At 46.8% G+C, this 26378-nt stretch overlaps 1 long non-coding RNA gene across 1 annotated transcript; it reads right to left on the minus strand.

Moving 5' to 3' along the window:
- On the minus strand, positions 7334-26154 carry LOC110257553. The gene is made up of 4 exons (XR_002340330.1): positions 25787-26154; positions 18593-18972; positions 13877-13929; positions 7334-8200 (listed from the first exon to the last, which is right to left on the minus strand). It is a non-coding gene; the product is annotated as an uncharacterized LOC110257553 (long non-coding RNA).

Raw genomic sequence — 26378 nt, forward strand, 5'->3', positions numbered from 1 at the left:
CCCATCAGGAATCCCTCCTTTAGGAGCAGGGAGGTAGCAGGCATGGGCAGGGCAGATGGCATCCTGACCTGGCTGCTTCTCAGTGGGAAGAAACGTCGGTCTTGGGGAAAGAAGAATGCGCCACCCCAGCTGCTCCCCCCACACCTGGACTGACCTCTTCCCAGAATGACCAATGGCAGGAAACCCTGTTCTTTCGGAGGGGACCCAACCCCTTTCTCAGGTACAGTGTCATCCTCAGCCTATGGGCAGATAATGGAGCTGTGTCTTTATAGGGTCTTTAGCTGTCCATAACACCAAATGTAGCCTAGAACCTCGTTCCCACTCAGTTCCTTCCCAGACCCAATTGGCACACAGTGAAACCCATACCTTCCTGCCCCCTCTGCCGAGTCTCAGCTCTGGAGCTCCACAGACAACTGCCGGAGAACCAGCATCTGAGTACTGTGGTTCCCAAAGGCTATTTTCATAAGTAGAGATATATTTTGGTCATTGTCACAGAACGGCTTCTCCTGTCACTATCTCTCTTCCTGAAGAGGATCTTAGCTGGGCGGCCGGACCCCAATCCCTCTTGGCCATCATTCTTCAGCTCTGCTCTCTTTTCTGCTTGGCCTCTTTCCTTAGAGCTGGCTCACCTCTAACTTGCAGATTCTATGACAGGTTCCTGCATCCTTTCAAGCCATTGCCTCCTGCCTGATCATCAGATGACTATTGTGTGGTCAAGGGTGCATGCTGCCAGTTGGGCCACAGATTCTCAGACCATAGCCCAGACCTACTAAATCATAAGCTCCAGGGAGCTTGAAGTGTTACCCCAAGTAATTCTACTTATGCTTGAACTGTGCTTGAAGTGTTACCCCAAGTAATTCTACTTATGCTGCCTTTGAGGACATCTGTACTAGGCTCTTAGGGTCTGTAGACAGAAACTGTTGTTGACAAGCGTGGCAAGCATGTTTTCACCATCTGGCACAGAGCACGCACGGGAGTTGCCATACAGAGGGCTGGGTTCCGGAGCGGGGAGGTGGGCGTGGACAATCGTAGGTACAATATATGGTGCTGGCAAACTGTGCGTGTGCACATGTGTGTGTGTCTGTGTGTGATCTCAACACCATTTGACTTAACTTTGGCTCTGGAATAGAGCCTTGATTTTGCTTGGACAGTGCTCACCAGAAGTGAGCATTAAACATCAAAGTCACCGCCTGAGGCTTACCGGAAGAGACACACAGGAGACAGAGACTCACACAGGGTTACAGGCAGGGTTCTCCTCTCTGGTTTTCTTTGCTGCAATCAGTAATGGGGTGAGCAGCCGGGACTGTGCTATTTGCATGTTCTCCCTCTCCCTGTGTGGTTGCATGAACATGAGCTAAAGGCACACATTACCCACCACACATCCACTGTGAACACAAATAAATATTTGTTGGGTAGATAATGGAGCTGCCCATGGCAGGGAAGTTTCTATAATAAAGAAAAATAGCTGTCCTCTAGATGGTACTTTTCAGGCACCAAGTCCTGTTCCAAACACTTTCCATATAATACTCAATTAAACCTTGGATTTTAAAAAAGGGTGTCTCATTGGACAGAAGCACAGGCACAAAGAGATGATGAGACTGAAGATCCCAGAGGCTGGGACTGAGGCGGGGGCTGAACCCTCACAGCCAGTTCCAGAATCTGGGTTCCAGAATTTGGCCACCTCCCTCTTGGCTCCCTGAACACATATTCCAGGGGATTCCAGGGCATTTAGGAAAAGTCCTCCCCAGCCAGTCGTAAGCACTGTGTGCACGGTGAGGCCAAACAATAGGCAAATGTGAGAGTTTGAAACAGAGAAAGTTTAATGCTGGGCCAAGCAAGACGATTGCCCCCCCCACCCTGAATTCCTCCAAGGGTTTCAGCAAAGCATTTTTAAAGGCAAGGTGGGCCCTGGTTTGTTCTGCAAATTTTTATCTCTGTAAGAGTGGAAAAGTGCTACGTCCTTAAAGGTCAGAGTCTGGATAATGGGCTGTCCTGTGAATTTCAGGCTCTAGGCAACATTCTTAACTCAAACAAAAGCAAGAGAAGACAAAGATTAAAGCAAAAGAGACAGATCCAACATGGAGTCAGATTTGTTCTTCCCTATTACACACGTGGCTGGACTCCTGAATCGAGTCAATCTGGAGGACTGGGTACAAACATTTCTGGAGGCAGAAGTCAACTCATACACTAAGGCATGTTTCCTCAAGCATGTTTTGAGTCCGTGGGAAATTGGTGGTTGGCTAGATTGAGATAACTCTCTTTTCATTTGAAAGCCACACACACGAAAAACCCCCATAGTTGAGACTTAGTTCGCTTTCTCCTGCGCTTTATATTACATTGAATTCACAAGAAATTTTGATATTACAAATCATTGCATATTTTATAGCTAAATAAATACCCAAATTGCAGGCCTTACTGGTGTCATCAGGGTTGGGTATAAACATGAGACGGTTTAGTGGAATTATTAAAATACCTGCCTGTATTTCAAGATTACAGAAATTTTTCTTAAATAAAGTAGTACCTGTAACTTATATAGCATTAAATTATGTCATAATCATTCTGCAACACACACAAAATTTGAGGACATTCCACTGATAATGATGGATAGTTTCAATAATTTGTACCTTTTCTTACCAAACTACAGAGTCCGTTTTGCTTGTTAAAATGCATAGTGATTTACAATAGTCAAAACTGCATTTGGCAGCAAGTTATGTTGAAGACAAGATAGGTAGGAAATATTTTCTTGATTAGATAACGGTTGGTTGAAATTCCTTCCAGCTTTTGCGAAACAAAAGTTAGCAGTTGAAAGCATATCAGATGATGCATCAATTTTCCATAAACAGAATACTGTGCAACCTACTTTATTGAAAAACCTTTATGTGGAGCTAGATTTAATCTCTCAATTTGAGAAGCAGTGCCATGAAATAAGACATTTGCATGCAAAATCTCCAGATTTCCAATGGAAATATAAAACAAAGAAGCACTCCGTTCCCTTGGGGATGGCACCTATCTTGGCTTCGTTTTTTCTCTGATGTTCTTGCATGGTTTTATCAGTGGCTTCAGGGAAGTAAAGCAGCAGTTTGCCTGCTTAAGAACAAAGGCTTGGAGAGTCAGAAAAAAAAGAAGAAGAAGGAGAAGATAATATATTAAAAGTAGTTTCCCTACTGTTCTTTATATTTGTTACAGATTTCCTGAGGAGTAATCATTGTTTCAAATGATTTGCCTTTTAAAGATTTTAATATCTAATCTGGCAACTAAATACAACCTGACTCTATGCTTTGTTTTCTAGGGGTTTTCTGCTTTTGTTTTTGTTTTCCTAAATCGCACGTGCGAATGTTTCCTGAAGAAGGCAAGTTTTAAGTATATAAAACTGAAAAGAGCATGGACTTAAAAAACATACAGAACAGGAGTTCCCGTCATGGTGCAGTGGAAACGAATCTGACTAGGAACCATGAGGTTGTGGGTTCGGTCCCTGGCCTCACTTGGTGGATTAAGATCCAGTGTTGCCCTGAGCAGTGGTGCAGGTCGCAGACGCGGCTCGGATCCTGAGTTGCTGTGGCTCTGGTGTAGGACGGTGGCTACAGCTCTGATTCAACGCCAGATCCTTAACCCACTGAGCAAGGTCAGGGATCGAACCCGCAACCTCATGGTTCCCAGTCGGATTTGTTAACCACTGCGCCACAATGGGAACTCCTATAACCTTTAAATTTATTTGCTAGTAAAGTATTTAGCACATGATATGGGCCTGTTAAGTGAATAAACGACAAATAGGACATGGCCCCAAGGTCAAGGATGGGTGATGTAGCCGTGCATAACTGGGGTGTGTTGCAAACACGGTGCCCAGGGAGAAATACATCCTTTCCAAAACATGCACCTCACTTCAGAGGTAAAGGGACATTATGAATTATTTCACTGGGACAACAGGCATAATCTGGCATTGTTCTCTGTGAACTTAAGCATGCGCTCCCCTTCCAAAAAGAAAGAATCCAAGAGGTAGCTAAACGGCTGTGCTTTAAGACAACAAACGAACAAACAAAAAAACCCACAATGAAATGGCTAAATTTAAAATGACCAACCATACCAAATGTTGTTGAGAACATGGAGCATCTGAAACTCTCACACACTGCTAGCCACAATGAGATGCTACCAATCAGTATTTACCAAAGAGAACTGAAAGCATAAAACCCAAAGATTTGTATGGGAGTGTGCACTGGAGCTTCATTATAACAGCCAAAAAAAAAAAAAAAAAAAAAAAAAAAAAAAAAAACCCAGAAACAACCCAGATCCATCAGCCGAAGAATGAACAAACAAATTATGGTATATTCACACAGGGGGATGCCACTCACCAATAGAGAAACATACCTATTGATATACACAACAATATAGATTAATCTCAGAATAATTACACTAAGGGAGAGAAGCCAGGCTAAGAAGAGAACATGTTATATGAGTCCATCTATAGAAAACTCAAGAATATACAAGTCGATCTACATATAAAGAGAAAGCGGAAACGAATCTGACTAGGAACCATGAGGTTGCGGGTTCAAGCCCTGGCCTTGCCCAGTGGGTTAAAGATCCGGCGTTGCCATGAGCTGTGGTGTAGGTCGCAGACACGGCTCGGATCCCATGTTGCTGTGGCTGTGGCATTGGCTGGCAGCTGCAGCTCCGATTAGACCCCTAGCCTGGAAACCTCCATATGCTGCAGGTGCGACCCTAAAATAAATAAACAAATGAACAAATGAATAAATAAAAGGACCACAAGGAAATTTTAGGTGGTGATGGATATGTTGGTTGACTGGTAATGGTTTCATGGGGGTATGTTTGGCAAACCTGATAGAATTTTACACTTGAAATATGTGCAGTTTTGTGCAACTCAATTAGACCACAGGAAAAGTTGGAAAACTTATAAAAAATAAATAAACATTTTGGAGGGAGGTTTGGAGTAGTTGAGCCAGGGTAGAGAAGGGGGGGGGCAAAGGGAGCCCAGAAGAAGAGAATCTGGAGCTCACAGAAGGGACCAGTACACATTCCCCCCGGTTAGGCTGGGGCTCCTGGAGAGAGGGTACCAGGAGGCTTCAGATGAATGACGCCCGACAGGCTCCTTTATCAGCTGTACTCTTCTCCAATGTAACCTCCATACTTGTACCCTGAGTCTTTAACGAGAAATGCAGTGGCCTTGGATGGGGGCTCTTTAGGGGATGAAAGGAGCTGGATCTCTCCAGGTAGATTCAGGATAATGAGAAGGGACGGCTAAAACGTGCATGGCAGAAGAAAGACTCAGGCGTCACTGGCCGCAGAAAATCAGTCTGGAATGACCCAACAAAGTAGATTTGGAGCTTGGCCTCAGGTCCCAGTACACAGGGAATGGGGGATTGGAAACAGCGTCATTTGACTCTTAAAGGCTGTTGGGGCCTGGCGGACCCCTGAGTTACGTGACTACGTCCCAGGGCGGGAGTCACATCATGCTCTCTAGAATAATTTTCAGCTGGGGTCATGGTCAGGGAGAGCAGAGTCATGGCCTTTCTGTTTCTTAGTCACCAGATTCAAAGGCAAATGGCAATTCAGGGGAAGGAGGAGCTGCTGGAAGGTGAGAGGGGAAGGCAGTTTTCAATTTTCAATGTCGGTACCCACGGTGCCCTCATGGGAAACCTGGTGGTGAGCAAGATCCATGAACCTTCTGTTCTCAGAGCAGAGAGGCCAGCGGGAATGCAGGCGTTAAATCAGGAAGAGCAAGGAGGGAAGGGAGCTCCAATGCGAATTAAAAATTACTGAGTTTAGGGGATTCCCTGGGATGTTAAGAGTTAGGAGGAGATTCTAAAGATGAATAGGGCATTATGCCCCACCCCAAACCCTCAGCCCTTACAGAGCAGCCCCTCATGTTCCTAGGCAATGAGGTTTAGCCAGGCTGCTGACAGCTACCCTAGCAACAACACTTGTGCATTGGCCAAGCCGGATACTGTCCTGAATATTGCTGGGACAAAGCAACATCTCCTACTGGGGTGACCTCAGCGGTAGATTTGTCACTCTCTACCACAGGGGGCTCCTGTGTTCCCAAACTAATGAAACACCAGGCGCTTGAATATTCGAAATCAGAGCCCGCCTCCTTGGAGTTGTGGTGGCATGGGATGGCACAGAATGACCACAGATGGACATCATGGGCAATGGCCATGGACTTACCTTCAGCCTCCACACTTAGTCTTGGAATTTCACCTCCTCTTCTGCTCTTGTGTCCAGACACTCAGCCAGGAATCCCACCATCAAAAATTGTCTAGTCCTCTAAATGAGTCTACTGCCTTACTACACAGCAGGTAGGCTGTTACATTGGTGGCTCCTTCCCCCCAGTGCCCTTGCCCATATGAACTTCCTTTGCACATTGATTCTGGGTTGGCCACGTGACGTTTGACCAGTTTGACATTAACAAGAATGAGGCAAGCAGAGCTTTGATGAGTCCTTGCCCACTGGGTCTTTGCCTCTCAAACGGTTTTCTCTTGAAATCCAGCGGCCATGACCCACATAAGGAAGTTCTGGACCTTCCGTAGGGAGATGGAAGCCATACAGAGAAGAACGAAGGCTTCCTAACCCATAGTCAGTGCTAAGGCCTCAGATGTGTGAGAGAGACCTTCCAGAACCGTCTAGCCCAGCCCAGGCACAAAGATGGGTGAACCAACAGGATTGGGAGAAGCCCAGCAGAGACCACAGGAGCTCAGAAACCACCCAGCTGAGCCCTGCCAACACACAGGGCCAGGAAAGAGAATACACTGGTACTGTTTTAGACTGATAAACATGGAAGCATTTGCCTCACAACATTTATCATATAGATGTGACACTTGGGCCTTGTTTTTCCAGGCTTGTCCATACTGAGCCTTCATCAGTGCATCAGGTACAGTTCAGATTTCCCTACCCAGGTGCTGGTTCCCATGGGAGTTTCTGCTGAAAGGTCCCCACTCTAGTAAATTGTGATTCCTTATAACCGCCTGTCTGGATCTGAGTTTTGCTTTGCCCTGTGACCTCAACTCTCTGACCAGACGTAAGCAGAGTTGTTGATTCTTCAGTGTTCAGATTTTCACTTTTCCTGAGGATAGAATCACAACTTCCAAGCTCTTTCCATGCCAGTTTGGAAATTGGAAATCCAAAGCTTGTTTTTTTTAATTATTTTATTTTATTTATTATAGCTTTTTAGGGCTGCACCTGCAGCATATGGAAGTTCCCAGGCTAGGGGTCAAACCGGAGCTGCAGCTTCCAGCCTACACCACAACCACAGCAACACTGGAACCTTAACCCACTAAGTGAGGTCAGAGATCAAACCCACATCCTCAGGGATACTAGTCAGGTTCGTTACCACTGAGCCACGATGGGAACTCCCTGTTTTTTTAATTCAGAATATATCAATAAACAAAACTAAACTACTTGTTTACCATATTAATAGTCGGCATTTTTTTTTCTGCTTTTATTCTTGGAACAATATTCCCACAGTGGCTATGCCTTCTGGTGCAAGCTCTTGAGTTGATCATGGCCTTTATTGATGGCAGGTACCTCTCAACTTTCATTCTGTAAGTGAAAATTTCCCTGCCACCGGAAGCTACAGGAGAGGGTGCTCTTCTGACAGATGCAGTGTCACCCATGCTGGCAGGTGACATCTTCGAGTGGAAATGATCAAAGGGCCTCCCCCACACAACTCTCCCAACCAGAAACAGGACACCTTTGGAGGAGCAAAACAGAACTAAGTCCAGGTGGATGCTGCTCCCGCACCTTCCCCAGCTCCACGTAAGTCTACACTAAGAAGTGTGGGCAGATTCAGTCTAGCCTGTATTTTGTTTAATGGTCTCCTCTCTTCCCCCAACTGATTCCATTGATGAAAAGTAGAATCTCAGAATAACTGTAGAAATAGACGTGCTGATGACATCTATGGCTTGGAAATAAGTGGCTGAGGTGACCGCCATTGTTTTGGAAAACAGAATTGCCACAGTAACAACAGGTGCTGATCTTGTAGACATGCAGATAAATACCCAGATATATTCACTAGAGTAGTACCAGCTTCTTCAAGGCATAAACCCAGAATATCAGAGGAACACAGAAGGGTGTTTCTCACATCAGGCCCACTTGGCAGTTAAGTGGGGAAGGGAAGAGGGAGGAGTCCTGCCCCGTGCCGTCAGCCAGGGAGCCAGGCGCCTTCATGCTGTGGTTCTTCCATCCCCTAGACCTGCAGACTCGGGGAGAAGAGAAAGTCGAGAATCATGCAGGAGGTTTTATGAGCCCAGCTAGCAAGTAGGACTAGAACTTGAACCTGTGGAGACAGCACCCCAAAAGGGAGGCTGGGAAATGAAGAGATAAACATTGGGTCAACTCTTTTTATACCAAGATGGCAGGGACAGACCAGTCTTTGCTTCATATTAGTGACTGTGTTTTAAAGGATTGATGTGCATGAGCCACCGATTGTCCCAGCATATACTCTTTTTTTTTAATTTTTTGTCTTTTTAGGGCTGCACCCTTGGCATATGGAAGTTCCCAGACTAGGGATCGAATCCAAGTTATAGCTGCCAGCCTACACCACAGTCACAGCAATGTGGTATCCGAGCCACATCTGTGACCTACAGTGCAGCTCGCCACAACTCAGGATCCTAAACCCACCGAGCAAGGCCAGGGATCAAACCCGAGTCCTCGTGGATGCTAGTCAGGTTGGTTACCGCTGAGCCACGACAGGAACTCCCCAACATACTCGTGTGTAAACTATAACTATTCAAAACTCCCCTGAGAGAATAATTATAGCTCATATATATATGTTTGACAAGAACGCTCATCCTGAATATATTAACTTCTAAAATCAATAAGAATAAAAAAAGTAAAACTTTTTTTTAATGTTCAAAGGACAAGCAATGGCATTTCATAGAAGAAAGTAGCCAAACTGCCCCAAATCATTTCTTATCAGGGAAATCCAAATTAAAACCAAAATGAGGAGTTCCCGTCATGGCTCAGTGGCTAACGAATCCGACTAGGAACCATGAGGTTGCGGGTTCGATCCCTGGCCTCACTCAATGGGTTAAGCATATGGCATTGCCATGAGCTGTGGTGTAGGTTGCAGACGTGGCTCAGATCCCACGTTGCTGTGGCTGTGGCGTAGACTGGCAGCTACATCTCCGATTCGACCCTTAGCCTGGGAACCTCCATATGCCGCGGGAGCGGCCCTAGAAATGCCCAAAAAAAGACAAAAATAAATAAATAAATAAAACCAAAATGAGGAGCTCCCTGCAGTGCAGCGGGTGAACAGCATTGTCACTGCTGTGACATGGGTTCGATCCCCAGCCCCAGAACTTCCATATGCAATAGCTGCAGCCAAAAAAAAAGAAAGAAAAAGAAAAGAAAAATTAAACCCACCATAGAGCCATCAGAATGGCTAAAGTTTCAATCAGAATTTTCAATTCTTGTATTTTAAAAGACTGGAACTACCAGCTATTGGAGAGAACGTGGAGCAATTCGAATTCTCGTATGTGTTGGTGGGTCATAAAACATTTCAGCCACTTTGCAAAACTTTTTGGCAGTCTCTACCAAACATTGGTAATCCAGCAATTCTAGCTCAGGAATTGAGCGAATGCCAATTCCAAAAGAATTAAGAGTGTATATTCACTGAGAGCCTGTATCTGAGTTTCCATTCTTATAGCTGGGATTTTTTAAATGTCCATTAGTAAGAAAATGAGCTCATTAAATGTGATCTGGGTGGTACCTGTGCTAAAGTTTTGTGCATTTTAACTGTATGCAAATATTTTTAGACCTGAGTTTTTAAAGTCAGGTTATTTAAGAATAATTTCCATGCAGTAAAATTTCCCTTTAAGTTCCTTTCCATGAATTTTGATAAATGTATACTCCACTCTCGTCAAGCTATAGTATCTTTCCCTCACTCCCAAAAGATTCCTCATGGCTGCTTGTAGTCAGTTCCCTCCTTCTACACCCCAAGTATCCACTGATGTGATTTCTGTTCCTAAAGTTTTGTGTTTTCTAGGACGTCATATAAATGGAATCATTCTTTATGGAGTCTTTTGTGTCTGGCTTCTTTCACTGGGCATGATGCTTTTCAGATTCATTAACAATGCACATATCAGCACTTCATTCCTTTTCGTTTGGATTTAACACACTTTGTTTATCCATTCATTAGTTGATGGATATTAGAGTTGTTCCCTGACTGGGTCAATTATGAATAAAACATTTACATATAAGTGTTTCCATGGACCTATGCTTTTATTTCTCCTGGATAAATACCTAGGAGTAACATTGCTGCGTCATGAGTTAACAGGTTGCTTAACTTTATAAGCAACCGGTAACCTGGTTTCCAAAGTGGCTGCAGTGTTTTGCCTTCCCAGCAGAAACAAGGGAGAGTTTTCATTGTTCTGCCTCCTCACCCAGCACTTGGTATTGTTGGTCACCAGTGCGTTTTAACTGTATGTAAATATTTTCAGATCTGGACTTTTTAAAAGTCAGGTTATTGACGAATAATTTACATACAGTAAAATTTCCCCTTTATGTTCCATTCCACAAATTTTGACAAATATAAACACCACTACAGTCAAGACATGGTGCATTTCCATCACCCAAAAAGATACCTCATGGCCATTTGCAGTCAAAAAAAAAATCAGTGGGCCATACATGTGTGGGTCTGCATCTGGTATTTATATTCTACCACACTGACCTATTTGTCTAGAATTTCATCAATACCTCACTACCTTGATTATTGTGATTTTATATTAAACCTTGAAATCGGCTAGTATGAATCCTCTAACTTTATTCTTCTCTTTCCATATCATTTTTGGTCATATTAGGTCCTTTGCTTTTGCATGGAAAATCAGCTTGCTTACTGATTTCTACAAAAAAATACAAAATAAAATAAAAAGGGGTTGACTGAGATTACATTGAAGCTACAGGTCAGTCTGTGATTAACCAACACTTTTGCAATATAGAGATTTACAATCCATGACCGTGACAGAGCCCCACTTTCACTTAAATCTATTTTGATATCTTCTATGAATGTTTTATAATCTTGGCATATATATCTTGCATGTATTTTGTATTAAGTATTAGATATTTTGTGTTAAATATTTTGTATAAAGTATTTTGTGTTTGCTATTATAAACGGTACTTAAATTTCTTAATTTTAATTTTTCTTTTTAGGGCCACACCCCCAGCATATGGAGGTTCCCAAGCTAGGGGTCCAGTTGGAGCTACAGCTGCTGGCCTATGCCACAGTCACAGCAAATACAGGATCCAAGCCGTGTCTGCAACTGACACCACAGCTCACGGCAACACCAGATACTTAACCCACTGAGTGAGGCCAGGGATTGAACCTGCCATCTCGTGGTTCCTAGTCGGATTCGTTTCCACTGTGCCACAACAAGAACTCCTACTTTTAATTTTTAAAACAGTTTTTAAACTGTTCCCATTGTGGCTCAGCAGTTAACAAACCCAGCTAGCATCCATGGGGACATAGGTTTGATCCCTGGCCTTACTCAGTGGGTTGAAGAGCTGGTGCTGCCATGAGCTGTGGTGTAGGTCACAGATGGGGCTCAGATCTAGCTTTGCTATGGCTGTGGTGTAGGCCAGCATCTACAGCTTCGATTGGACGCCTAGCCTGGGAACTTCCATAGCTGCAGGTGCAGCCCTAAAAAGACAAAAAAAAAAAAAAAAAAAAGGAAGGCTTTTTAATGTTGAGTTTGTATCCTATGATCTTGCTAGATTTACCTATTAATTCTAGGAAACTTTTTTGGAAATGTTTCAGGATTTTCTTAGTCAGTTTGAACTGCTATAACAAAGTACCATAGACTAGGTGGCATATAAACTGTGAGAAATTTATTTCTCACAATTCTGGAGGCTGGAAGTCATTGTCAGGTTCTTGTACAAGCCCACTTCTGGGGTTGCAAACTGCTGACACCTCATATTCTCACATGATAGGAAGAGAGTCAGCTAGTCCTCTAGATTCTTTTTATTTGGACACTGATCCTATTCATTAGGCCTGCACATTCATGACTTAATTACCTTCCAAAGGCGCTATCTCTATACACTGTCACGTTTGGATTAGAGTTTGAACATATGAATTTGGGGGAGACCCAAGCATTCAGTCCATTGCAACTATGTGGACCACCATTTGTCTACAAATAAAGACAGATTAAATTCTTCCTTTCCGATCAGTATACTCCCAACCCCCCTTCTTCTCTTATTGCATTGGCTAGTTACTCCACTAAAAAGGTTGAATTGGAGTGGTAAGAGCAGACAGCTTTGCTTCCTTTACAGTCCTGGAATGAAAGCATTCAATCTTTCATTAAGGTCAAATAATTAGAATTTTCAGCTACAAGTTTTTTCCTACATGCCTTTCATCGGATCCAGGGACATTCTTGTTTATTCCCAATTTGCTAAGAGTTTTATCATGAATGGATCTTAAAGTCTGTAAAATGTCTTTTGTTCATTTATTGAGATGATCATATGGCTTTTCTCTTTTAGTCTGTTAATACAGTGAATTATATCCCTTGGTTTTCTAATGCTGAGCCTCGCACATCAGGGATCCCCAGCTTGTTGCTTAAGCTTAAGCTAAAAAGCCTATGCATGATTACCAGGAAGATGATATTCAAATTAGTTAGAACACATAATCAGTTATGATTAGTTAGGACTTAGGACCCATCCTTCAAGTTTCCGTCCTTCATCAAGTATTTATCGAGATCTACTCTTCCTCTGAACCAGGTGATGAGGAAGGTCTGTACTCGGTCTTCTAACGAGATTGTCCTGACAATCAGTTTTTAGTTATAGGAACTTCAGTAAGTCATTTTGCTCTTCAAAGCCTCATTTTTAAAGTCCATCAAACAAACACAGTAATTACATTTGCCTTATCCTACAGTCCCGCAGCGTTCATTTCTCTCAGATCTATTCTCATGGAGCCATTCTACAAAAGTCTTCCTTAACCAGCCATAAATTTAGGCTCTCCACTCTCACTCCCTTCCTGCCACTTTTTCTCCATGACACTTGGAATATGAATTCCTACTTTCTGAGCCCCTCCAGTACAATTTAAGCTCCACAAGTTCAAAGTCTTCTGCTTTTAGCACTGGTTCTTAAAGCCTAGAAGTATCCCCGATATGGAGATATGATCAAAATATATAAACTAAATGAGATTGTACATGTAAAGCAAATAAGCCTCATCCAACCCAAGGTAGATGTCCAGGAAAATTAACTATTAATGTAAAAATTTATCCTTCATTGTGCTTTCTCATCTATGTTCCAATCATGAGTTGCCAGGTCCCAGCAGATGGCACACTCAAACAGGATTTTGAGGAGAATCATGAACAGATTCTTTAGAAAAGGTGTCTTGACGTGAAGAAGTTTGAGGGGAAACTTACAGAGGAAAGTGGTGCCCAGGAACTAGGAACATCACTTGTCACGGTCGGTCTGGGGGCAGGGAGAGGGAGGGGTGATGCAATGCAGAGAGAGCAGGGGTAGCTTTGGTGGAGAGATACCATCATAGGGCAAATAAATATGGTCCTCCAGGATCGCCCCTCTCCAACCATTAGCTGAGTCCCAAACCGGAGGGCGGGGGAAGCCCAGGGAGGCACTCCATGGGTCAACCTCTCCAGGGGCAAAGCAGGGCAGAGAGGTGCAGAAGAGGTCTGAAGGGGATATGGAAACTGGCCGGCACCCATAACACTCGAACCAACTGCATGAGTTTAAGTTCTCAACAACCGGGAAATTTTACAAAGTGCTACCCTTCTCGGTAACCTGCCAGAAACATTTTTTGCCCAATCCTTCCCCTCCTTGACCTAGCTCCAGAAGGGTTGCTTGGCTGGATGCATGCCTTGGGTGAAAGTGCTTTGTTTCTCTAAGATTCTAAGGGGACTACGTTCAAACATACCGTTGTGGCGCTCCCAGGCAATTTCTCGATTCTGTTCTCCTGATCGGTGTCTCCTGCCATACAAAATAAAAGAGAGTTGTGAAGCCGGCAGCCCCTTATGTTTGTGCTGTGGTTCAATGTCTGTGCATTGTTAAGCAGCTGCCACAATTTCCCCCAGAGGTTGCTACATTTCAGAGCTGGATGAGGTAATGGGGCTACTTAGCCCGAGTTAAGCTTGTAAAAGTGCTTTGGGAATCTTTGGAATGAAAAGAACTGTGCATACCCGAAGAGTTTGTTATTAATTACACAATATATGCCCAGGGTTTGGAAAAGATCTTTGCCTGGGTGTCTCCCACTAGTAAGGATGACTCCTTTTTTGCATAGACGAGATTAATCTGACAACTGAAATGCAGTAAAATAAACTCTCAGCAGTGATTAGAGGTGGAAAAACTTGAGATCATTCCCTTGCCTACAAGATGGCAAAATACTGATCAGTGTTCCATCATCCAGACTGGAGGGTGTGATGGCAGTAATACGTAGGGATTCATTTATGGGGAGTTTCTTTGAGGTGTCAGATAATGTTCTTGGAATGGTGGCTGGATCGTGACAAGGGTGCTTGTAAGGCAAGGCTGGTTACAGAGCCATTTGCCTGCAAACAAGATGCAACCCATTCCACTGTCTGGGTTACATCTTGGAACATGATCAGACATGACTCAATCTATCCAGTGGACCGAGCGGGGCCTGAAGACAGGAGGGGCTGGGGCTTTAATACCAGATCTTCCCCTCCTGGAGGGGGACAGGTGGTGGGCAGCTTAACCCAGTTACTGATGGCTTGGAGGAAGTCCAGCCCAGCAGGCAGAGTTTAGTTTCCAAGAGAGAGGCAAGAGGCCAGGCCAACAGTCAATCTCAAAGGGTCCACCAGGAAGTAGCCTCCTGGGATAGAGCAGGGCAACCAGGAACGGCAGATACCTGGAAATCCAAGTGGGCAGGGGTCCCCACGGAGGGCCTCTGGCAAGGGGCTCAGGCGCAGATTTTCACTCTACAGAAGGAACTAGTAGATATAAGACAGGGGCTTGGGTAGGAAGCAGGAAATCCACGGACAACTTGGTGCAGAAAAGAGGCCCCATCCAGCCATGAATTCCTATATACTGTGCATTGGGGACGGCAGTCTGGTTGGAAGGGGAAGTTTGAGGCTGTGTTTACATAGAACCTGCATTCGCATTGTGGCATAGCGGGTTAAGGATCCAACATAGTATCCATGAGGATATGGGTTCGATCCTTGGCCTCACTCGGTGGGTTAAGGACCCAAGCTTCCTCGTAGGTCGCAGATGGGACTCAGATCTGGTGTTGCCATGGCTGTGGCGTAGGCTGGCAGCGGCAGCACCAAATCAACCTGGGAACATCCCTATGCCACAGGTTTGGCCCTAAAAAGAAAAATTAAATCATAAAGTTGAGATAGTAACCATTTTCCATGTCACAGAATGTAGTAATTTATGGAAGAAAGGGGACTAGAGGCCAACTCACCCACACACACTCACTCATACGCACACGCAGATAAACACACACACACACAGACAACCTCCATGCACTCCTAGTAGCCCAGAGCCAGTCATCAGAATTGAAGTCCAAAATTAGGACAGGTAAGGGGGCAGCAAGATTGAGGTTGGGACCTCATTCAGCTCCCCCGAGCACCAGGTGGTGCCTGAAAGATGCATCCGAATACCTCGCTGCGATTCTGACACTCAGTCCCAATGGTCCTTCTCACCTGCATGCACAACACAAGTGACAGGCTTGTAGAATTATCATCTCTGCAGTGTTCCCTGAGCCCCACCCAGTAAGTGATGGATAAATATCTGGAGGTAGATACTTGATGAATGATGAATTCAAGACTCTTCACACCCAGCACATCCATCTACCTCCTCTGTTTATTACTTCCCCAGTAACTAATGTCTAACATGTTGATTGGCTGAGGACTTCAGGTCAAGTGGCTTGTCCTGTTGGCTTCTTGAACTTCATTCAAGTTGGGGGGGTGTGTGGCTCCAGAACACCTAAGCAAATTTGTTTTGTTTTGTTTTGTTTTGTTTGTCTTTTTGCCGTTTCTAGGGCCACACCTGCAACATACGGAGGTTCCCAGGCTAGGGATCAAATCAGAGCTGAAGCCGCCGGCCTACACCTGAGCCACAGCAACACGGGATCTGAGGTGTGTCTGCAACCTACACCACAGCTCACGGCAACGCCAGATCCTTAACCCACTGAGCGAGGCCAGGGATCATACCCGCAACCTCATGGTTCTTAGTCGGATTCATTAACCACTGGGCCACGACGGGAACTCCGCAAATTTGTTTTTATCAGTCTCTTTTTTCACAGGTTGGACCAGTTTCGTGCACAAGAGTTTTGGCTGAATATCCAAACACTGAGCCTCAAGAAGTTAGAAACCTCCAGCTTCCACCACAGAACTGATTTTTAGTGCCAATGGCCACTGGCATCAACTTAAACAGAATCTTACCGACATCCAGTAGGACACACCAGGACAGCCCCAAACCCTGGACTCTGCTGGGCCTTAAGATTACCTGTAAATCTGGTGGTAAAGAGAGGTGCCCGGGTCCACCCGCAGAGATCCGAGGTTTTAGATTTGGGGTGGGATCTGGGCACTGAACCGGGGGCAGGAATGCAATCAGTCAAGATCCGAACGTCAGCCACTTGGGAGTGAAAGAGATTTCCTGGAGTGCCAAGACGATGGATTCTTCCCCACGAAGCAATGAAGAGAATTCAGATTCAGGAAGCACAGGTCTTTCCCACTGTTCTCTTTTCAATGCGCAGGACTGGACCGCCCACTACCCCACTGCATATTCCCTGCCCTTTTCTCCGCCCTCTGCAAACCCAGCAAGCAGGATGTGATTAATGGCATCTGCCGCCTTGGCAGAGGCACCCCTCAACAGCAGCCCTAAACAAGGAGCCTCTGGCCCTGTGCTGTGTGCGGATTTCAGGGATCTGTCCTGAGTGTCAACTAAATTCATCTTGACCTTGGAACAGATGTTTCCACTTAATTTTTTCAGAGCCATAGATGGTAATCAACTTACAGCAAATCTTTGTCTCGAATACAGCCACCTGGCTTCCCAGAGCAAAACCGGCAGCATTTCAGCCAGTCTCCGGATGGAAAAGTTTGAGGAAAGCAGAGAAATGGAATGCTTCATAAATGCCAGGCATTGTAGGTGCACAGAAAGAAAAAATGATTTAGATCAGAAAGATTGCAAGATACATTCTATCATCAAGGACCTTGGAGGCCGAGCAGGCTTTGCCCGTCAGGATCCCCTGAGGAGAGAAAGCTCGGACATCTATATTCCTCAGACTTTAACGGGCACACAGGCCAACTGGGTTCTCCTTAAGATGCACATGCAGATTCAGGGGTGGGTTCTGAGACTTCGCATTTCTAAAAGTTTCCCAGATAAGGCGGATGCTGCAGGCCCAACAGCCACAATTTGGGTTACGATGCCCAGTGGCCATAGGCTTCAGAGCCAAGTTCAGCAGCCAAATTGTCAGTTTGAGTGAATTATCTGCCAAAGGCCACGATGGCTTTACAGCCAAAGAGGAACCTGACCTTTATCCGGAGAGCCAAGAAACCAAGTCCTTCTTATCCACTGAAATGGGAAGTAATTTTGCATCCCCTCCCTGCTTCTCGTCCTGATGAGAGTCCTGGAGAGCCTGTCCTGTGAGTTAAGTACAGGTGATGTTAAGATGATTTCACCTTTGGAGTAAAAATTGAGCCGGTTTCTTAGGCAATGTTTAATGCAAGCTTTCACAATTTGTTTTTGTTTTGTTTTGTTTTGTTCCGGAGAGATGTTGGATTTTGGAGGGTGTGTGGTTTCAACATCACTTTCATCCTTTGGACATGAGTGACGAGTGACGAGGAGCAGGGTGAGGGCTCCTCTCAGTGACTCCACCATATCCAGTCATCGGGTCTCCTGGTGACAAATGGTGGCTGGCTCCGCTCCAGGCTGCTGCCACTAGTCCACGTGGGGATTGGATTTCTAACTGGGACTCATTACAACAACTGTGGTGAAACAACTGAGCCACAGGCCAGTGAATGCAACAAATAAGGATAACCCATTCAGTCAAGAAGGGACCTCAAACCGCGGGGCTGAAAATGCAATGTTTCACTCCATGCAAATATGACACAGAGTCACCCAACCCAGGCCCTAAAGGACAGAACCATAGCCCCCGGTTTGCTATACCTGTCTGAGCCTTCCCTCCTCCCACTCTGGCAGCTCACACAGCTGGCCACATCCCCCCTTATTTGGTACTTTTGTAAGTCAAAACTTAATATATATTGGTTGAACTTTTTTTTTCAAGGGCCACATCCACGGTATATGAAGTTCCCAGGCGAGGGATCAAATTGCAGCTGCAGCTGCTGGCCTATGCCACAGCCACAGCAGCGCCAGGTCTGAGCCCCATCTGGCACCTACAGGACAGCTCACGGCAATGCCGGATCCTTAACCCACTGAACGAGGCCAGGGATCAAACCCGCATCCTCATGGATACCTCAGGTTTGTTACCACTGTGCCACAGTGGGAACTCCTGAACAATTTGTTTTATTATAGTCATAAAGAGGAAAAGTGATTCTTTCCAAAGATAATATCTTACTACGATTTATCAATGGAATATGGAATTTATCAGACACAAGCTGACAAAGCCTACCATGCCACCCATCCCCCTGCTTTAGGCATGTCTAATACTTACAGAATCCTCATTACTAAGCTCTCTTGTGCTATTTATAATAAGCATTAGAGGAACAAATTCTATATTCTTCATAAAGAATGTCATTTACAGCGAAGAGCATTTGCGGAAAGGAAATTCTTCTGCCACCCGATTCTAGTTCTTGGCACTGAGAGTTTTCAAAGAAAAGGCAACAAAGGGTCCAAAGGCAACCACCATGAATCCTGCTTCCAACACCTGTTAGTGGACATCTTTCTTAGCACATCCTTTACATGTCCTCGAACAGAACGACAAAACCGCTGCCCGGTTTCACAAGCAAGCAGCACTAATGAGCAAAGCCACCGAGCTCCTGGCACTCCGTTTCTCGGCATTCCTTTTTCACCAATGTAAATAAAATCTGGTTTCTAAAAAAAAAAAAAAAAAAAAAAAAAATGTTTATATTAAACGTATCAGCTTGCATATTCAAAAAAAGTTATGGAGACAAGTTCTGCTCAGTATGGCAGCCACCAGCCACACGAGGTATGTTCACATATATCTACATTAATTCAAAACAGGTTATATTAAAAGTTGACTTCTTCGATCACATTGGCCACTTTTCAAGTGCTCAATATGAAGGGCTGGTCACTATTGCACATTAGCACACACAGAGGACATATCCACCATCAGAAGAACGTTTTGTTGGACAGAGTCGGTCCAAAAGGAGGCATGCAGGAGAGTAGCTGCCACAGGCATCCCAGAGAATGTGCGGTAGTTCCCTCTAGAAACTGAGAGTGGAGGGCAGTGGAAAAGCGGTTCTCTAATTGACATGCTTATGGGCTTCGGCTACTTCGGGGAGTGTTATTTGTTTCCTTTTTTTTTTTTAACATGAAAACCCTGAAGTGTTGTTAGGAATCTAACTATTAATTAAATGTGCTTTGGAGCCACCTCAGGTCAATGTGTCCTGTTTCTTTGCGTGCATTTAGGAATCAATCTCTCTTTTTTTTTTTTGTCCTTTTGCCATTTCTTGGGCCGCTCCCTCGGCATATGGAGGTTCCCAGGCTAGGGGTCGAATCGGAGCTGTAGCCACCGGCCTACGCCTGAGCCACAGCAACTCGGGATCTGAGCCGCATCTGCAACCTACACCACAGCTCAGGGCAACGCCAGATCGTTAACCCACTGCGCAAGGCCAGGGATCAAACCCGCAACCTCATGGTTCCTAGTCGGATTCGTTAACCACTGCACCACGACGGGAACTCCTAGGAATCAAGTTCTTTTAAGTTGAGATGGAGTGTGCCCACATGAGCGCTGCTGCAAGATCAAAGCAGAATCAGTCTCACTTTTTTCCCCCCATTTCTATTCTATGGATAAAGGAATGAAGGAACGGAAGCTTGGAGCTGAAGTTCTAAGCTGGGTCGAATTTAATTTGACCCGCATTTACTGAACTTCTGCTGGGACCTGGCCCTGGGAGTCAGAACATAAGGATGAATGTGACCGTCAAGGCGCTTACGGTGTCGAGGGAAGACAGGTCTATAAACAGATTCTTCCAGTCGGGGTGGGTGTGATGAGGGAGGTAAGTGCAGTAAGTGACTTAGGAATCCAAGAAGGGGCGTTAGCCGTAGAGAACAGACTTGTGGTTGCCAATGGGGGACGGGGAGGGAGCGGGGTGGCTGGGGAGTTTGGGGTTAGTAGATGCAAACTATGACATTTAGAATGGATAAGCAATGAGGTCCTACTGCGTAGCACAGGGAACTATATCCGGGCTCCTGTGACAGGCCACGATGGAAGATAACGTGAGAAAGGGAGTGTACGTCTATGTCTGACTGGGTCCACTTTGCTATACAGCAGAGACTGGCACAACATTGTAAATCAACTATATTCAGAGTTCCCGTCGTGGTACAGTGGAAATGAATCCATCTAGGAACCATGAGATTGCAGGTTCGATCCCTGGCCTCGCTCAGTGGGTTAAGGATCCAGCGTTGCCCTGAGCTGTGGTGTAGTTCACACACTTGGATCCTGTGTTGCTGTGGCTGTGGTGTAGGCCAGCAGCTGTAGCTCTGATTTGACCCCTAGCCTGGAAACCTCCATATGCCGCAAGTACAGCCCTAAAAAAAAAAAAAGCAAAAGTAAATCAACTCTACTTCAATTTTTTTTTTTTTAATGACTAAAGAAGAAGAAAAAGAAGAAGAGGAAGAAGGGTCTTACCACCCCGAGGATCAGCAGACTCACAGTTCAACTGACTTAGAGAAGGATGAGTATCTATTAATAAAGAAAAGAAGGGATTTGAGGAAGGAGCAGAAATCCGTGCGTGGAAAATGATACGAGCAAAGAAAGGAAGGGGCTTAAATTGGGGGGGGGGGTTGAGGGGAGCCGTCCCCAGACAGGGTGGCCCCAGTGGGACCGGCCACTCTTTAGCTAAAGGCTTATTATGCTTGGCAGGACTCGGGAAGGGAAGGACACTGCACTCTTGGTGAGAACAGCATGAGCTGAACTGTCCAAGGCCCTGGGTCTGAATCCCAGCTCCTTTTCTTCCAGCTAATTGAATATGTAAGCCACCTAGCTAGTGCCCGCCTCCTTTCTCTCTGTGCAAAATGCCCAGTGACACCCAGCTGGCAGGACCGGATGAGGATCAAGCAGGGTAAGGTGCTCAGAGCACAGCCATGGCTGGCTCCGATGCCCTGTGCTGCCCTGTCACTTTCCTCTTTTATCCCAATTTACTGCTTAATAAGGAGTTTCATTCCTGGGACTCCGCGAAGAGGTAGAACCGTGATAATGCATCCGCAGCGTCATTGCCCTGAGATTCCTGTGTTCGCAGACAGTGCCAAGGGCAGTCACAGAACCTGTCTCCCAACCTCTCCCTGGAGGAAGCTCTCTTTTCCCCCTTTGGTAGCAGGGAAAGAGGAGGCTTGGCGTGGTAGAGCAACTTTCCTCAGCTCCCCCACCCACCCGGAAGCTCCTGGTCTTGCCGGGACGTCTGCCTGGCCCGCAAGCCTGCCTGCTGACCCGCACTTTCGCTTCTCCAAGCGGAGCAGTTCAGCATCGTTTTGACGCAGCGGAGGGTCCACTTTTCAGAAGAGATGTTGCAAAGAGTTTGAACAACAAAGAATCATCATTCGCAATCGATCCCAGCTTCCTGAAGGACCACACCCAAGACTGTCTCAAAAGAGCACAAAGTTTCCCTTCGGGTAGTATATTCTGCACCACCTCATTCTTCCCCAAGCCGCCAAGGGGAGCCCGATTTGGACCTTGACCCTGGAGAGCCGTGCTCTGACGAGCCTGAGCAGACGGCCGGCCGCCCCGTCCAGCCTCTCCCGGGCTCCAGGTGGCTGCGAAGCAAACTCTAGGAGTCAATGCCCCTCCAGAGCCTGGACCCCAGCAGCTCCAATTCTGATCAAGGAGGAATTCAAATAACAAAAATTGAAAGGGCAACGGCCAGCAGTTTCTCCATTAGGTAGGAGGCAACACAGCTACGTCTTCCCACCGCCAAAGCCCAGCCCCAGCGCAGATCCAGGCTGCGCCAAGGAGCCACCGGGCTGGAGCCCTGAGAGATCCAGGCCCCTCTGAGTCCCGTGCTGAGGCCACCCTCCCCGGGGCCGCCCTTTCCGGGCACCTCCGTGAAGCCCTCCGCTTCTGGCCAGCTTCTTGGTTCAAGAAGCAGGAGAGACATTTTTTTTTTTTTTTTCTTGGGCCGCTCCGGTGGCATATAGAGGTTCCCAGGCTAGGGGTCGAATGGGAACTGTAGCCACCAGCCTACGCCAGAGCCACAGCAACGTGAGATCCGAGCCGCATCTGCGACCTACACCACAGCTCACGGCAATGCGGGATCCTTAACCCAATGAGCAAGGCCAGGGACCGAACCCGCAACCTCATGGTTCCTAGTCAGATTCGTCAACCACTGCGCCATGACGGGAACTCCAGGAGAGACATTTTTAATCCGTTCCCAGACTCCTTTGAACTCCAACAGGAGTCCCTCCAGGTGCGCTTCACATCGCAAGTGGAAGCCGCGGAGAGAGGGGGTCTGAGCTCACCCGAACCAGAGTGGCAGCGGCCAGGTCTGCACGTGCGCCTCCGCCAGGCCCCAGCCCCGTCTCGCAGCCGCAGACCTCAGATGCAGGGAGCCCGGGCTCCTCCCGAGGGTCACCCAGGAACTCTGCCGGGGCGCCGCCGGGCAGCAAGGGGTCGATCTTTCCATATACCTCAGTGCGTATATGCCAATCCCAAAGCCTCACCTGGCGGGGAGATGTACGAAGCATTTTAACAACAAGCCTTCGCAAAAACCTTGCAAGGCAGGTGGCATCATTCCCACCGTACAAATGAGTACACCGAAGCTCAGAAGAGGTAAAGAAGCCACCCCAACTATGCAGCCCTCTGTGGCAGCCGGGGTGGGGGCTGGGGCAGGGGGAAGCAAGGGCCGCAGAGCAGAAAGCTGGGTTGAGAGGAAAGGATGTTTGTGCGTTGGCTCGAGGTGACATCTGTGCCTTTAGCCCCTCTGTCCACGGATCTTAATTTCCTCCGGGCGGCAGGTCTCCCCATCATCAGAATGGGATTTAGGGCTCTGCCCGTGAAGGCCACCTCGCTCTTTAATTGCTCACCTCTCTCCCCTCCGTGCAAGGTGTCGACTCTTAATGGTGAAGCCCTCACATCCATCTGCTATTGCAGGCAGCATATGTCCCAAGAAGTGTGCAGCCTGTGTGGTGCATGTGTGCCCGTGGGTTAAAACACAGCCTCTGTTTAATGAGAGGCCCCCAGTGCAGGCAGTGTATGGGACACTCTGGAAATCACATTTTAAATGCCGGGAGACGCTAAAGAGAACATATCCCTTTAGAAGAAATAATGAGGCCTTTGTCTAATTGCACATTTATCACAGGATTTTATCTCAGTCTGACAACCAGCAAAAAGGAACAAGTGGCAATTGATTTAGCCTTGTTCCCCTACAACTCTAGCCAGGATGTGCTTCTAATGAAGCCAAGACTTTCTGGGCTGGAGAATTTACTGGTCTAGAAGGTAACCGAATGTTCTATCACCTCCTCTAATTGAAGAGTCATAAAAATGTCACAAACGGTGTCAATTACCCATTGATGGGTTGCTTTCCTCCTATATACCTTTTAAGACATCAAGTGGCTCTGGAAACTACTCTAGGCTGCTTTTCTTCCCCAGCGCCCCTACCCCCGGTTATATTTCTTTCAGAAGGAACAAGAGACACGGTGTCCCTCGTTGCTGTCTGGTCAATAAATATCCATCAGCATCCATGACTTAGGTTGGATCCAGACACTCAATCACAGAATGGGGGGAGGGAAAGTCAAAATAACTGCAGAAAGTGAGTGTTGGTTAATTATGATCAGAAAGTCAATAAAGTCATCCGATGGCAGATTTAGGGGAACTCATTAGAGAGTGGAATTCAATTGCGGACAGAGCAAGCTTCTACAGCTCTGAAACCAGCCCATTTCACTAAGGCCCTCAAATGGGAGGAGGGAAATGCCTCCGGGGCCTGAGTCCCCCCCCCACCCCCCACCCCCCAGCCTCAGCAGCCTCCCATTGGAGCATCTGTAAAGCATTTGCAGGAATAAGTCAAGAAGCAAGGAAAGAATAAGATATCCAGGTATCCGGCACAAGCTGCTTCCTTATTTCACAGAAGGAAATCCCACTTTAAAAAGAGCGAGCCAGCCAGCCTTAAGGACCGTGAGGATCTCAGCGGACCCAGTGGCCACCGTCTTTGGCTCGGCCAGCGTCGGGCATCGTAAAGTCACAGGCACGAGGGAGAAAGCTGGGGCCTTTTGTGTGGGTGACCATTTTGAGTGTGGCTATTAATGAGACCCCGACTCGTGTTTGGCTGCAGTGGATGGTGGAGAAACCTCCTTGTAGAATATATTTGTTTAAGTGTGGAATTCCTTGGAACTTAAATCTCCCAAAGCCAAGCCGTAAAACAAGCAGTGTTTATCTTTGGTCTCGTACTGCCAGAATCCTCTCCTTTTGGGGGCCCTCTGCTCCCTGCACTTTTGTCCTCGTTGCTCAGGATCCTGCCCCTTAGTTTCTTAAAACTTGCCATTGATCTTTAAGGGATCACATCTTGTGACACCTTGCTAGGCCACGGGGGAGTGAAGATGAGCAAAACTCTTGGCTTTGTCTCCCAGGATCTGTTAATATCATTGGAGAAACAAGAGGTACACATAGGCCAAACATCCTTCCTACCCTCTCTGAACCACTCCTTGAAAGAAAAATGTCCTGTTCTCCCAATTTATTAGACAAGGTGATCCGATTGGAGGCTCCACAATTGGAAACTAAACACAGACCTCCAGATTCCCATACTTAAAAAAAAAAAAAAAAAAAGTGCCATGAAATCGGAGCATCTCCTAAAACTATCAGGCCCAGTAAAGGGCAGAGCTGCAAGGAGGTGAGTCACAACAGTACGGAGTTCCCCTTGTAGCTCAGCAGAAATGAACCTGACTAGTATCCATGAAGACGTGGGTTCCACCCCTGGCCCTGCTCAGTAGGTTAAGGATCTGGCATTGCTGCGAGCTGTGGTGGAGGTCACAGATGCAGCTCGGATCTGGTGTTGTTGTGGCTGTGGTGTAGGCCGGCAGCTGCAGCTCCTATTTGAGCTCTAGCCTGGGAACCTCCACATGCCGAGGGTGAGGCCCGAAAAAGACAAAGACAAACAAAAAGATTAGACCAATACATTCGGACTACTGGGTGTGCTCTGTGCATCCATTCCTGTTGTCTGCCTTAAAACATGGGAATACAGAGCCGGCATCACATCTTTCTCCGAAAACAGGGCCTTCCTCACTAGGCAGAGATGTCACAAATCAAGAAGAACTAGATGGGCCCCCACATGGGGGCAAAAATAGTCAGAAAGAAGAAACACATACCCCATTAAAGGAGCCACGAATTCGTGTTTCTTAATGCTTGAGTACAAATTAAATAACCTGGGTGTCATCTTCCCTCTCTCCTAGCGACCAAAATGGGTGAGGGTTGGTGAGAAAAGGGACTTTGCTGCTGAGTGCTCGCCGTCTTCTTACAGAGCAATTTTCTGATCGGTGATCATAAAAACGTCCCTGCCTTGGGCCTGGTAATTCTCCTTCCAAGCATGTGTCCTTAGCAGCGAGGCCAAGATGCATTTGAGGCTCTGAACACAAAGGCATTTTGCTGCCGCCCCCCCCCCCCAGCAAGGCTGTCTCACCCTCACCGGGGCTGGGCTGCCAGGAAGCCTCCTGCACCAGCGTCCCCCCCAGGGGGGCAGCTTACACTTTTCAAACACGTTGAAGGAATCCAGATGTGCTCCTGACCTCCCGATGGTCTAACCTCCTGTCGGCGGCGGTGGCTCCTTGAACCGAAGGGCTATTAGCAGGTTTCTGCCTGTGTCTCTGCCGCTTACTCTGGCTGCGCACCGCCCCACTTCCGCCGAGGGTGAGTCATGAGCTGGCCTTTTCTTTCCATTCGTCGTCCGGCGCCTTGGAGATGCGGTGTCCGTCCCAGCCGTGCGCAGCGCCAGCGCGGGGGGCAGGCTTTTCCCTCTGGTGTTCCCGTCTGTGGGTCATTGGAATGGGATCTGGGAGGAGGGGGATGAGACCCTCGTGCTGGCATCGCCTCCTTACCCGGACGCCCTGGTTGCTTCTCTGGAACAAAAGGGAATTCGAGGCAGAGGGAGGCGAAGGAGGAGGGAGGGAAGGCTGCCTGCGGGGATGGGGGCGGTCCCTTGACGTGGCTCTCCTTCGCAGTTGCGGGGAACTGGCCGCACTTTTGTCTGGTGGTGTGAGCTGTTTTAAACAGTGTGCCACTTGTCTGGATGGGCACTGGACAGGGATGTGTTGGGAATGGGATGGACATGGCCGCGGAA

The sequence above is a fragment of the Sus scrofa genome, chromosome 18 (genome assembly GCF_000003025.6).
Source record: "Sus scrofa isolate TJ Tabasco breed Duroc chromosome 18, Sscrofa11.1, whole genome shotgun sequence".
NCBI classification, from domain to species: Eukaryota; Metazoa; Chordata; class Mammalia; order Artiodactyla; family Suidae; genus Sus; species Sus scrofa.